At 41.4% G+C, this 14,845-nt stretch overlaps 1 pseudogene; it reads right to left on the bottom strand.

Moving 5' to 3' along the window:
* Positions 1-7,758: 7,758 nt before the first annotated feature.
* Positions 7,759-12,515, bottom strand: LOC132519060 (uncharacterized protein C2orf78-like; annotated as a pseudogene).
* Positions 12,516-14,845: the final 2,330 nt, after the last annotated feature.

Genomic DNA, 14,845 nt, shown 5'->3' with positions numbered 1-14,845 from the left:
TCCTTTGCTGTGCAAAAGCTTTGAAGTTTCATTAGGTCCCATTTGTTTATTTTTGGTTTTATTTCCATTTCTCTAGAAGGTGGGTCAAAAAGGATCTGGCTGTGATTTATGTCATAGAGTGTTCTGCCTATGTTTTCCTCTAAGAGTTTGATAGTTTCTGGCCTTACATTTAGGTTTTTAATCCATTTAAGCTTATTTTGTGTATGGTGTTAGGGAGTGATCTAATCTCATATTTTTACAGGTACCTGTCCAGTTTTCCCAGCACCACTTATTGAAGAGGCTGTCCTTTCTCCACTGTACTTTCCTGCCTCATTTATCAAAGATAAGGTGACCATATGTGCATGGGCTTATATCTGGGCACTCTATCCTGTTCCATTGATCTATGTCTCTGTTTTTGTGCCAGTAACATACTGTCTTGATTACTGTAGCTTTGTAGTATAGTCCGAAGTCAGGGAGCCTGATTCCTCCAGCTCCGTTTTTCCTTCTCCAGATTGCTTTGGCTATTCGGGGTCTTTTGTGTTTCCATACAAAATGTGAAATTCTTGTTCTAGTTTTGTGAAAAATGCCAGTGGTAGTTTGAAAGGGATTGCGTTGAATCTGTAGATTGCTTTGGGTAGTAGAGTCATTTTCACAATGTTGATTCTTCCCATCCAAGAACAAGGTATATCTCTCCATCTATTTGTATCATCTTTAATTTCTTTCATCAGTGTCTTATAATTTTCTGCATACAGGTCTTTTGTCTCTTTAGGTAGGTTTATTCCTAGATATTTTATTCTTTTTCTTGCAATGGTAAATGGGACTGTTTTCTTGATTTCACTTTCAGATTTTTTATCATTAGTGTATAGGAATGCCAGAGATTTCTGTGCATTAATTTTGTATCCTGCAACTTTACCAAATTCATTGATTAGCTCTAGTAGTTTTCTGGTAGCATCTTTAGGATTCTCTATGTATAGTATTATGTCATCTGCAAACAGTTACAGCTTTACTTCTTCTTTTCCGATTTGGATTCCTTTTATTTCCTTTTCTTCTCTGATTGCTGTGGCTAAAAATTCCAAACCTATGTTGAATAAGAGTGGTGAGAGTGGGCAAGCTTGTCTTCTTCCTGATCTTAGTGGAAATGCTTTCAGTGTTTCACCACTGAGGATGATGTTGACTGTGGGATTGTCATATATGGCCTTTATTATGTTGAGAAAGTTTGCTCTATGCCTACTTTCTGCAGGGTTTTATCATAAAAGTGTGTTGAATTTTGACAAAAGCTTTCTCTGCATCTACTGAGATGATCATATGGTTTTTCTCCTTCAATTTGTATTATAAATAACAATGGAATTTAGTATGCTATTATATCTTCAGACCTACTTTAGGATATGCTGTTCTTTGCTATTCCAATTGTGGAAGGATTCATAGTTTTTCTAACAGGTACAGATCCCTATGCCTGATACTGTGAGGAAATGTTATACTTGGGCTCCACTCTTATCTCTCTGAGGCATGTTTTGGTATTGTCTAAAATGTAAATCCATACTGTCAACCTCCAGCATGATACCAGGCACATAATAGAAACCCAATAAATGTTTCACTGTGAGTGGAGTGTAAGTTGATAGAGTATATTTGAAGGTGGATTAGGCAGATTAGATTGATTGAAAACCTTTCAATATTTTGTGTTTGCATTTCTTTCATTCCAGAAATTCTATGTCTAGAAATTTATATATAGCTATACACATGTATAAAGAGGTTAACATTGCAGCCTATCTGTAAGAGAGGACAAAAACAAAAAACAAACAAAAACCACCAATCTGAAAACAACTACAAGTCTGTCAATATTGGACTGGCCATGTAAATTATGTAATGTGACGCAGCTATTAAAGAAAATGGAATAGATGTACGCAAAAACTGACTGGGAAAATGACTATCCAAGACAGATTGTAGACTGTCTGGTATGCTGCTCTTGTATTAAATACGTGATCTCCATTACGTAGAAATACTTACATACAACATACAACAAGTGTGAATGTCAGCACTTGGGAAATATCTGAAAGAACCACACAAGATACTGGGAGAGTGGGACAACTTTCCATGTCCCATATGATTGGAATTCTGAAGGGTACACACACAAACTAATGGACCTCTGCTACCATCTTCCGGCTAAGGAGGGAATAGCAGGCGTCAGAATCCTCTTTACTAATAAGTGTCTCAGGCAGCCAGCTTGAGGACGTCATCTGGAAGGCCGGTAGCGAATGCGCAGTAGAAGGAGGTCTGCGAGTTGCGTGGGCTTGTGCCTAGGTGCTTGAGTTTCGGGGCCTTGTGCTGGCACCGGGGGCGCCGGGCTGGCGACTTTGGCACTCTTGGCGTTGGGTGGGAGGCATCATGGGGGTCACGTGAGCCAGTAGCATCAAGACCGCGGGCGCTGGGGTCAGCGTCGCGACTTTTCCGGGGAAGTTCGTCGGACAGGACGGATGGCGGAAAGCACACCCTGGAAAGGAAATACGACTTGGCCCCTGGGCGTTGCCGGTGGAGCTCAGAGACCTTGGGGCTGGGCTTCGTCTCTTGTACTGTCTCCTGTGACTGTTGCCCACGCGCGCTGCCCCATCCCTGCTGTGCTAGCGGGTATTGGTCGTCTCGCGCCTCAGTTCACAGTAGCTGAAAGGGACAGTGTGTGATGTTCTGATTTCCCCCCATCGTTTTAAAAGGGAGGCTGAGGCCATTGCTCCTCGGGTAAAATGCAGAGGGACTGCTTTTTAAGATGGGACCGTCAGTGTTGGGGACACTCCTTCATTGCCAACATGGAGTCACCTTCAGTTCCTCAAGCTGTGTTGTTTAGGCACAGAAAATGTGCGTACTAGTTACTGGAACTAAGTTTGAGTGAAAAAACGCACCGGTAGCGCCGAATTTTCCATCGAGACAGTTGATTTGTGTTGTCTCTTGGAATGGTAAAGGGTGTACTGTTGCTTCCTAACCGGTGTCATTTGAGAGATCTACCTCAGTACGTTCAAATGATTCATTTTGAGCCTTTGCTCATGTGTGCAGTAAACCCTTTATTTCCCTAAGACCTTCCTTTCCTCCATCTCATACCCCATTAAACCCACTTCAGTTTATCTCCTGAATTTCTCCCGAATGAGTCAATTCTTCCTCAGCATCCTAATACTGAACTTGCCTGTCTGTTGCAATTAGGTCCTAACTAGTGTCCATATATCTTCTTTCCTTCCAATCCATTCTGCACATAAGAAACATTTAAAAGCAACTTGGAACATTGCTCATAGACATCGCTCAAAAACATTGTTTTGAGAATAGAAAACAAACTGTTGGCCTTTAACGCTCTGTGTGGACTAGAACCCTCTCTGCTTCTATAGCCCCATCTTGTGCCACTGTTGCCCTCACTTTCTATGCTTTATATACACTAAATTAACCTTAGTTCTAACTCATCTTACAGAAGTCAGTTCAGATATTATTTTTCACTGTGATTCCTAGCATTAAGGAATTTTATTATCAGGTTTTGTATAAGGTTTAAAGTAAATTATGAAGTGGAAGAATTGAGCTTAAACTATTTCAGTCAACACGCAAGTATTAATGATATGATACCATAGTAGTCAACAGTGGGCTAGGTTCTATAAGGGATAAAGAAGTTCTGGCCATCTCTGGTTTTAGATACACCTGATTTGTTGAGACCCTTGCATTGTTTTGTTGCCTTTTATCTGTTTTCAAGATGGGAGAACAGGAACAAGGGAAGTATAGCTTATTACAAGGTGGGGTTGAATAAGTGGAGCAGCAAAATGCAAAGCAGAAAGAAGAGGGACCTACCATAGAGGGATATGATTTCCATTTCCAAGGCGCATTCATCCTATGCAGGGACAGCCTAACATAAAATTTGCCTAACAAAAAATATATTAACAGGTGGAAAGACTATCTCCCAGTTGAACAGCGGATGCCTGGGACTCCTTTCATTGCTGTCAAAGTTCCTTTAAAAAAGGTGAGCGAAACTTAATACCGTATTCTTCCAGAAATCTGAATTCACCATATAAGCCCTGGCTCTCAACCCCGTCGTACTCCATTTTCCCTTTTTATAGCAAATACTTTTTACTACCTCTTTTGCTATCCCGAAATGGAATTCATAGATAAATACAACCTACTTTTCTACTTAATTAATAAAAAAAAAACAACGGAATGCCCTAACTCTAAATAAAGAATAATGTAATTTATAAGAAAGGAATATGTATCTCAGTATGTAAATGTTTGGGGATGACTATACTAGAAATAAAGAAATAGTCAGTTACTTGTACCATGAATACAAAAAACTGCTTTGAGCTGGCAATACAGCGTTAGGCAAAATGGATGTGGTCCCTGCCTTCTGGGAGTTTACAGTCAGGTTAGGAGACCAACATGAAATAAACAAAGATAGAAAGAACTATATAGAAGTGAGCTTATTTTCTGCCGTCTAATCTCTCTGGAAGAAAGGATCGTAATACCGCTTGTAAACTCCAGAGGAAGAGACTTTACTTTGAAGCTCATATGTTAGCATCACAGGGTTTGAATAAATGGATAATATAATAAAGGATTTTAAACGCATGTTCTTTCTTATTTTATTCTTTCTGACAGAGATTTGAAAAGAATCTTGCTCCAGAAGAATGTTTCTCCCCCTTGGATCTTTTTTAACAAACACCAAGAACACAACGAAGAACTTGGGCTGATTATTGACTTAACATATACTCGCCGCTATTATAAGCCAGAGGTAAATGGAACCCGTAATTGAAAATGACCTTCTTTCTGATACTCTGATAATTCATAGTAGTTCAGTAATTATCATCTTATGCTAAGGTGAATCCTGGCCTTCTTTCATGGGTTCCAAAAGGGAAGCTAGTGGTTTCCTTAAATACACATTTGTAATTGCTGTTTCAAAATGAGAGTAAAGATATGAATTGAACTATAGTGTTTGGCAGTAGGCTCTAGATATGCTTAAGAAGTGCTATAAGCTTCCATGTTATGTATTTTGAAAATGCAGTAAATTTTTAGTAAGAGTAGTAGTAGCCTAAAAGGAAAGAAAGGTATGTCCGTTATGTCTTTGGCACTTATGTTAAGCAGTTGCCTGAGCGTGTTTAAGCATCGGGGTAAAAGACAGTTGTTCTCTAAGTTTTATGCTTTCTTTTCCTAATACCTTCTGATACAGTAGAGAAACCCATATATTCTCTTGGCCCATGTAGGACATACCAGTGCAAAAGATTTACCGTTCTTCTGACCTGTTCCATGGCCTTGGGAGACAGTAACACCTAATGTTTGTTAATATTTGTACAGCGGTTTGCCCTTTAGAAAGTTCTTTCATATCCTTTGACTTTGTGAATCTTCACAACAATCCTTTGCTGTTGAAGTGGAAGTAGTACTGATACCTCCTACTGAGTGCTTACTCTGCACTAAGCTCAGAGGGTAGACAACTACAGTTACTAATTTTACGGACGTTGAAACTGACTCTCGGACAAGGAAGAATTGAAATTTCAACTCAGTTCCTCTTTTTTTCATTGTGGTAAAATATACATAAATCATATTTATTTTAACCATTTATAAATATGCAGTTCAGTGGCATTAAATACAGTCACAGTGTTGTGTAACTATCACCACTGTCTATAACCAAAACCTTTTCATCATCCTCAACAAAAACTCTGTGATCATCAAACAGGAACAACCCCATTATCCCTCCCACCGGCCCTTAGAAACCTCGATTCTGTTTTCTGTCTCTATGAATTTGCCTATCCTAGGTACCTCGTGTAAGTGGAATCTACAATATTTATCCTTCTATGTCTGGCTTATTTCACTAAGCCTAGTGTTTTCAAGGTTCATCCATGTTATAGCATGTAAGGAAATGCCATTCCTTTTTTGGCTTAATGAATCCCACTGTGTGTATATACCATATTTTGTTATTCATCGGGTGATTGACACTTGGGTTGTTTCCACCTTGTAGCTGTTGTGAATCATGCTGCTGTGATCGTTGGTGTACAGATATTTGCTCAAATCCCTGCTTTCAGTTCTTTTAGATGTGCAGTGTAGGTAGTAGCAGAGTTGTTGGATCGTACGGTAGCTCTACGTTTAACCCTTGAGACACTGCCAGACTGTTTTCTGCAGTGTTGTCTTGTCTTTAAACGATTATCACAAATTTGAAACATGTACAAAAGTATAAAAATATTGTGAGTGTTCCTTGTATACCCATGAACTCATCCAGCTTTAATGTTTACCAACTGATGGCTGTCATGTTTTATCTATACCCCCACCTGTTTCACCCCATTCCATATTATCTTGAAGCAGCTCCGAGACAACATGTAATTGCACCTATATATATTTTTCAAATTATTTATTTATTTATTTTTTTGCTGTGTTGGATCATCGTCTCTGTACGAGGGCTTTCTCTAGTGGCGGCAAGCTGGGGCCACTCTTCATCGCGGTGCGCGGGCCTCTCACTATCGCGGCCTCTCTTGTTGTGGAGCACAGGCTCCAGATGCGCAGGCTCAGCAGTTGTGGCTCACGGGCCTAGTTGCTCCGCGACATGTGGGATTTTCCCAGACCAGGTCTCGAACCCGCGTCCCCTGCATTGGCAGGCAGATTCTCAACCACTGCGCGACCAGGGAAGCCCCAGCTATATATTTTTGGTACATATCTTTAAAATATAGGATTTTTATTCCTTAATATCATTTTTTAATTGTAAATACCCAGTGCGTGCTCAAATTTGCAGTTGTCTCCTAAATGTCATAAAAAATTGTTTTTAAGAATTTTGAGTTAGATCCAAATAAGGTCCACACTTTGCCGTTGATGGTTAGGTCTCTGAAGTCTTATTTAATCTCTAGGTTCTCCCTCCATGTCTCTCTCACTTTTTCTTTTCCCCATTGAATTTTATTTTTAAAGAAACCAGGTAATTTGTCCCGTCTAGATTTTGATGATTATATTCACCTCTCTAAGTGAAGTGGCACAGGAATACTGGCCTTGCCTGTCGTTGCCAGGATTAACTGAATAGTGCCTTAGCTGCCCTGGTGCTCAGGTGTTGAGTACACGGTGATTTACATACCAGGCCCTATTCGTGGGCCTCCTGATGCAGCAGTTCCCTTGGCTCTGCCCCTGTCGTCAGCTGCCCCTAGGATAACTCTGAGCCCTAGCCACCTCTCTGGTAGATTTCCCTATCCCCCCACTATAATCACACCTGGATAAGGCAACTCAAACCTTTCAGAGATGCGCCCTGAACCTCTTGTTTTCTTAAATACCTATCTGGTGGTTGTGAGACTTAAGGCCAACCTCCCCAAGAGATTTTTTCTATTTCTCCTAGTAAACCTAGAGTCACCTTCTGTCATCTTCAACTCTACTCAAATTTGGTTCTTTCAACCCTGACCTCTGACCCTGCTTTTTACTTCTGCCATTTCATCCTCACTCCTGCTTCCTTTCATAAATCCATAAATCTCTTTTGGCCTTCCTAGCCCTGGGCCAAGTTCCTTCCTCTTTCCTCAGTTTTTACCCCTTTCCTTCATTCTCCCATCCAACTTTCAGTCCTTCCTTTCTCATGCAGACTTTGATTCCAACCCCATCAAAAGCAAAACAAAACAAAACAAAAAAACACGCCGCAGTTAGCAGCATCTCAGAATTCAAAAGGTTTATTACTCATCTATTAATTCTGTTTCTTTTTTTATTCAGGTTTATTGTTTTAAAATATACCAATGTAAATAAACTTATGCCTGTCTTATCTACATATGGAAGAAGAGCTGGTCCCCAAGGTGGCACCAACAATCCTAGCAGCTGTTACTTTACATATCCGTAGTAGTCAGCAATTTCCATTTCTTTTTGCCTCTCAATGAAAAATTGCACTTTCCCCAAAGAGGTGTATTTGGCAGCATTCTCACGTTGTTGTTGGGCCCGCCTCTTCATGGCCTCCCGCTCGGGCCTCTGCTGTAGTTCGATGGGCTTTGACATTACTGGCTCAGGAACATTGGGTTCCTTCCACGGAACTGGTTTCTTGCTGAAGTCTTGGAGTAGAAATGGGGTTTGGAGCTTGGCTGGGGACTGGCGCTTAGTCACAGCAGGGGGGACAGGCTCCCACTGGAGAGAAGTGCATGATGAAGTTTTGTAGGGTGCAGGCCTAGGAGCAGCAGACTGAGGGACACTAGGCTGGGTATGGTCGGTCCAACCCGGTTGGGTTGGGTTGGTCACAGTTGGCTGAGCTGGTTTGGCAGGACCTGGCAAAGAGGCAGGAGCTGGCTGGGAAGAACTGACTGCAGCAGGTTGAGCTGAGTCAGTAGAGGCAGGGTGGGCACGGTCAGCAACAGCAGGCCGATGTGAGGCCGGAGACTGTGGCCTCCGAGGAGCAGGTCGAGCTTGAGGCTTGTCCCAGGCAGAAAAAGGCAGAGGTATCAACTTGACCTTCCCAGGAGGCAGCAGCTCATACCGGGATGGAGATGGACACTCTTTTTCAGCACTGCTGTCTGGTTTCTGGCCTTTGCCTTGAGTTTTCTCAGGGCCCTTACCCTCACGTGGGGTATTCCGCCATGGCTGGATAGCTGGGGTTGGCTGGGGGTCTTTAGGGTTGCTTGAATTTCCCAAGACCCGACAGGAGGAGAGCCCAGTTCTCTTATCATTCTTCTCCCCCAGTGCATGAAAAACCTGCACAGCCTCCAGCATGCGCACGCGTAGGGCGGTTCGGGCTTTTTAAAGCTCTCTTGGATAAGCTCAGTTTGGTGTTCCTTTCGCTTCGTCTGGGGAATTGTTGGCTTCTCTCCTGCCTTGACTTTGCTCCCTGACTGCTTATTCTCTTCAGCCTTCTTTCTTCCTCTGGTCCTTTTGGTCTTTTCCTGCCCGTGGTTCTTCGTTTTGCTGATCTTCCTGGATGCAGCTTTCTGAGGTTTGCCTTTAGAACCCTTGGCCGTGTTCACAGGAGCCCTGTCACTGACTGCAGCATTGCATAGAGCCACTTCTCCCGCTAACAGGCACTCTGGATTCTTTGGCTGGATTTTGGCCTTGGGAGCAGCATTGATAGGCTCAGAGGCTTTATGTTTGTTCTTTCTGGGTTGATCAGAGGGAGCCTTTATGACACTTGGCTTTTCCCGCACCTGATTCCCCTTAATGGCTCTGTTGTCTTTGGCTTTGATCACGTTGGGACCTTTGGATATAGAGGGACCATGTTATTGGGGTCTGCAGTTTTATCATACTGGGCTGCCATAAACATGGAGGAAGCAGCTGTGTGCTGGTCAGTGACGGCCAGAGTAAAGTCTCCGAGTGAAGAAGAAGTGCTTCCTGTGATGTCCCAGTCAAGAACACCTGGATAGGAAGCAGCTGAAGTGGAGATCTGGCTCTGGTCAGTAACTCCAGATAACGTGGTTGTGCTAGACTGTTGGTGAAGGTAGGCACTACACGTGTGTCTGTGTCTGGAAGAAGGTACCTACCGGTAGCTGATGCCGAACCGACGGCAGGAGCAGAGACTCTGGAGAAGTTGCAGGCACTTCCTGTCAGGGAGGTTGCATTGCTCACCACAGGAAGAGAGTGCTGCAGAGAATTTAGAGTTCTGAGTAGAAATGGATTTTGGAAATTTTCTGTAAGAACAAGAGGGTAATGAAAACATCAGGGAGATTGATAAATTCTCACTATGTTTGAGGAACAGCATTATCTTAAGGTTCTTGCTATCAGGACACCTCTAATGTCAATACTTACTGAGAAACCAAAAATCAGACCGTTATGATGGTTGTAAGGACTGAGCAGTTTTACACTCTTCTGTATTAACTGCCTGTGCTGCCATGTTGGGCACGGATGGGCAGAAGACCCAAGTGGTATGGCTCAGACATTGTTCCCTAGGCTGGAAGCAACCTTCTGCCTGCCCTATCTTTCCCTTCAGCCTGCACTAGTATTGACTTCTATGCTGTTTCCTAGACTGGAAGCATTTTAGAACTAGGAGGTCCTTAGAGAACTTTTATTTTCACAGTCTCATTTCATGAGGAAGGAAACTGAGGCTCAGAGAGGTCGGGTTGACTTGTTCAAGTTCTCTCATTATGTGAGTATCCTTACCAGGTTTCAGAACCTAAGTATCCTGACTTCCTTGCCAGGATGCTACTCTGAGCACGATAGTGCCAGAAAGCAGGAGAAATAGAACTTACACTATAGGCAGTTTTTTTTTGTCCATTAGAAAACAGTACGGCTGTTACCATCGTGATCTCCAGTGTCTCACTTTGCTTGTGCAGTTCCCACGCTATTACCTAGAGTTCACATATAGCTCACTCCAACTGGTAAATTTAAAGAGTCATTTTTACCCTCTTCAAGCCTGGTTTCTCATCCTACCTCAAAATGATTACCCGAAAGTGAATTTCTTAAGTGCTTTTGGAAAGAAAAATGTTATCTGATTACTTCAGATTACTCATCTGTAAAGTGGTTATAACACCACCACCAATAATAATAGCAGTAATAATTAATCCATGAATAAACTGGTATATTGTGTATGATTTATATGGAGGAAGATACAATAAGTTCTAGAAAGACAAAGAAACATCATGAAAAACATATTACATAACGAAAAAGAAATACATAGTTATGAAAACTGGGGTATGTGGCATGTATCAGAGCATAATGAGTTTACTAACAAATGACATTCTGTACCATACATGCAATGTTATTAAAGTGAATTTTGCCCACTGTATTTAGTGAATACTGTGAACCCAAAAACACGATAGAAGGTGATTTTGAATGAATTCCTAGCCAATACATACAGACAGAGAAGATATATCAGTAAAAATGCCTAAAGAGCAACAAAATTCAATGAATGTGAATGTATAGGTAGCCACAATATTTGCAGACAAGTATTTCAATGAAAACTGGTACAAAGCAGACAGCAAAATAATAAGTGTAAAAGAATTTCATTATTGTGCTCATTCATATTTTTACCCAGCAAGTAACAGGTATTCAGCCTGGTAGAAATATATGTTTCAAAGAATAGAAATATATAATAAGCAGAAAGGGAGCTTTAAAAGTATCAAGAAGGTTTTTGTATTTATCCTAGAACTTAGATTATAATCATCTTCAACATCCAAGAAGATGACATCCCAAAACCTAAAAAACCCATCATCACTAGAATCCAATTAAAAAAGATTTTCAAATGTAAGAACATCGAAAGGACTCCGCAATATTGTTCTAGATAAATGTGGAATTTTTTTTTTTTTTTTTTGTCACGCCGCGTGGCCCTGGCAGTGAAAGCACCGACTCCTAACCACTGGACTGCCAGCGAATTCCCTCAATGTGGAAATAGAGATGTGGGGCTTGACTTTTTCTTTTCCTTCTTAGGTAGCTAAGATCTAAAAACGAACGATGGCTGTTGATCAATGTGCTCTCTGTGTTAGGAAGGAAAGAACTGTAAAGATGAAAAGCAACCTTGCCTTAGAAGCTACATATCACACAGAGGAAATAGTGCTTCTGATTCAATCTCGAAGATATCATTTAAAGTGTTTAATTGGTAAAACGTCTACATAGTTTAAAAATTAGGAAGAATAAAACATTGAAAAGCAGACCCCTAGATAACCACTTTGGTTTCTTGTATATAGGAAGCATGATTTCTAGGACATATTTCTAAAATGTTTACATTCGTAACTGTCAAGTGCCAACTGTATTCAGAGAGGCAATAAAAGAAAAAAAAACACTGAGTATGACTTTTCTGGTAAGCTGCCTTTCCTGGTGATACCCTCTTCTGTCCTTACTTTCCTCTTAGTCTGTTAAAATAAGGATTTGCTACAATCAACTTTGTTTTGCCCTGCTCTGAGCAGAATTCACTCTCTGCTGTTTGTGCTTTAATTTAAAATCTTTGGTTCCCATCAACATTCCATTGCAAACTACATTTTTCTTGAGAGCTCCTCCATTCTTCCCCTCTTCGTTCTTATATTTTTCCCTGTGTCTTGGTTCCTGTTGGCCTGTGCTGATGAAAACAATCCTAAACTGCCTTACGTTTGACTCTGTGCCTCCCTATGTAGCCCAGTACTCTCCATCCTCTCTCCCTATTTTCTCTTTTCAACTAGTCGAAATATTAGTGGAGGGAGATCATTAGAGATGAAACATCTTGCTATATATTGCTAGTTTTCTATGTCACCTGGCTTTTCTGTGTTTCTGTTGAAACACTCTTGAGAAGTCTCTGATTTCATTTTCTACATGGGTACCCTTTAAGGCTCAATATTAGAAAAGACAGGGATCAGAGTGATCAACCAATGTAGTATCCTAACGTAACAGATAAGGGAAAAATCAGGCTTTGTGAGACAGTCAGTGATTTGTCCAAAGTCACACAGATAGTAAATGCCAAAGTCAGAACTGAAATTAGGTCTCCAGACTTCTAGTTCAATACGTTCCCTCATTATTCCATGCTATTTTGAATCTACTAGTAAATGTAGGGGCAAAATAAATCTAACGAAAAACTTTAAAAAGTTTCTTTTCTTACCTGACATGGTCAGAGAAGAGGAGAAAACATCAACTGCAGATACAAGGGATGAGGAGGCAACAGCAGAGGATGTCTGAGTGGCTGCAGCTGAACGGCGCATGTGTCCAGTACAAAGGTCACTGGTTCCCGCTCACTGGTCACTTATATGATACAGGAGAATGATGTCACAAAGCAGGCAGTGTCAAGGTATGAGACAGCCAATAGGGAGGTCCGATCCCCAACAGGAAGGCGGGGTTGGGTGGAGAGAGTGTAGGAGAGCTAAAACAACACCTGAATTTCTGAGCTCTGGGGAGGAAATCCTAGAAGACAGATTTACCTCCCCCAGGCTCTTACATTAGGGAAATCATTGCAACATTTCTCACAGACATTCATTAATATAATTTACTAACAGTTACCTGTATCCTACACAGTATTATATTTTATGTATCGTATACTTAGAGCTGTATATATCTTATGTAATTAATATCCTTAGGAAGGCAAGAGCCATCTAGTTTGAACTATTACGGTTGTTCTGAAATCGTATCTGTCTAATTAGTGAACTTATAGCAGCTTTTAAGGAGCCAAAGGAGGGATTAAGAAGCTCTTTTTGTAACTTGGTTAAAGCGTAGGGTGAAGTTTGTTGAGTGTACCTTGTGGAGAGTGTTGTGGTCCAAGGCTCTTCTCTTTTAGTTTCGTCTCCTTGACTCCTACCTTCCTTGGGCTGGGCCAGGCTGGGCCAGGGGTTGGACTTGCGACTTACATTTCTCTTCTGCTTTCTTTTTTCTTTCCATTATGGGCATTGTTTCTAGGACAAGCCTTGATCTTGCCATTCTTACCCTCATGGATGTTACTTCCTGTCAACTTGCAGCAGCAGGAGTCTTCTTTTCAGTGCTTGATGCTTCACAAAATAGACTCTGCCCGTTGGACGCAGATACCAGAGAGCTAGGAGACAGAGCTGGTTGCAAACCTTTCCTCTTCCAGCCTTTGGTTGCCATTGTTTTCCCCATAATTTGCTACCTTTGGTTCCTTGGGCCACACTGGTATCCTGCCATCCAGCTCTTTTATACATGAGAGACATTCTGAATACTGTCCCTTTTTCTTTGCACAGAAGTATATACAGTGTGGCAGTTACTGTAATCTCCTGCCCCTTGCCAACAGCCACTCTAGAATCTTGGACCTCTAGGATTCTCTGTCTTGCATGCTTGGGTGCAAGGCCTAGCAAAATGAAGAGGAGAATAATTAGAGAAGGAAGAGGACATTTCGTGGAGAACTGGGAGCAGATAAGGTGAAAGGGCACAGGAGTAAAGAGATTCATGTAGATTTTGTGGTTTCTGTGGGAAACAAGTTGACACACTTTGGCCTCATTTTGTATTACCAGGACAGACAGTCCTATAGATATAAGTAGCTCGATAGTGCAGCAACTGCCAGGAATTCTGTACACTAAAGGGAACGGTCTTACATATAGTTCTCATTTTGTTTTCTGTCATATTACCTTATTAATAGCATTCACTGGTATGTTTGTAGAATACAGATTTTTTGAAATGCTCTGGTTTTGTCTACATGGTTATTTCCTTGTCATATTTTTAAGGACTCCAACATTGTAAGACATACTGCATGATTCTCTCTTGACGATTGTTTATCTTGAAGCATCATGAACGATTTTGTGGAGAAACTTTAAAGGGGGTCTGTGAAAAAGGCATTGCGGTGAGTCGCGTTATGCACACAAGCGTAAGGAGCAGACATGTGCCATCAGCCCAACTTGGCCTGGGTTGCCTCTGTTTTAGTTCCCGTGGTTAGTGCTTTGCTCCCTAACCACTCTTGTGACTGTGATAATGTGAATAAGGGCCAAGTTGCTAATGATTTATACGTGAGGTAAGCTGGTTTGAGGGAGGAAATCTATGGATCTAGTCATTTTCCTTGGTGGTAAGCTTTCAGGGAGGGGTGCAAAGATTGATGTTTCTGGGGACTTTTCTAGTACCAGGAAGATGTCCCATAGATGGGACCTCCAAAGACACACATTTAATTTTTAGGCCTGTTTTTCCTATTATGAGATACGAGTTTTTTCACTGATGGGGATGATGCTTATCTGAGAAGAAATGGTGAAAGGTGTTGTTAGTATAGAGATGTGGCTTAAGCTTTTAAGTGTTTTTCAAGGTTTTTCCCCTAAGCTTCCTACTTCAGATGGCCTACTTACGTGATACTAGTATGTGATGTGAGGCTAACAACTTACTAAATACCTGCAAGCCAGATCAGTGTCTCTTTCCTCTATATTTCCATGGAAATCAAGGGACCCATAGCCACTGCAGGTTAGGGTGGGCGGTGTGAGATTGGGGGGAGTGTGGTAAGACACATTTTGGCATCAGTAAAATGTTTACCTATTAAACTAAGCAGTTCCAACATTCAATTCTGTTTAGTTAGGCAAACCGTTAGTTAGGCTTTTCCTGGTTCCGA

Source organism: Lagenorhynchus albirostris, chromosome 4 (assembly GCF_949774975.1).
Source record: "Lagenorhynchus albirostris chromosome 4, mLagAlb1.1, whole genome shotgun sequence".
NCBI classification, from domain to species: domain Eukaryota; kingdom Metazoa; phylum Chordata; class Mammalia; order Artiodactyla; family Delphinidae; genus Lagenorhynchus; species Lagenorhynchus albirostris.
The sequence above is the reverse complement of the archived record's forward strand: the minus strand, read 5'-3'. Positions and strand labels throughout refer to the sequence as shown.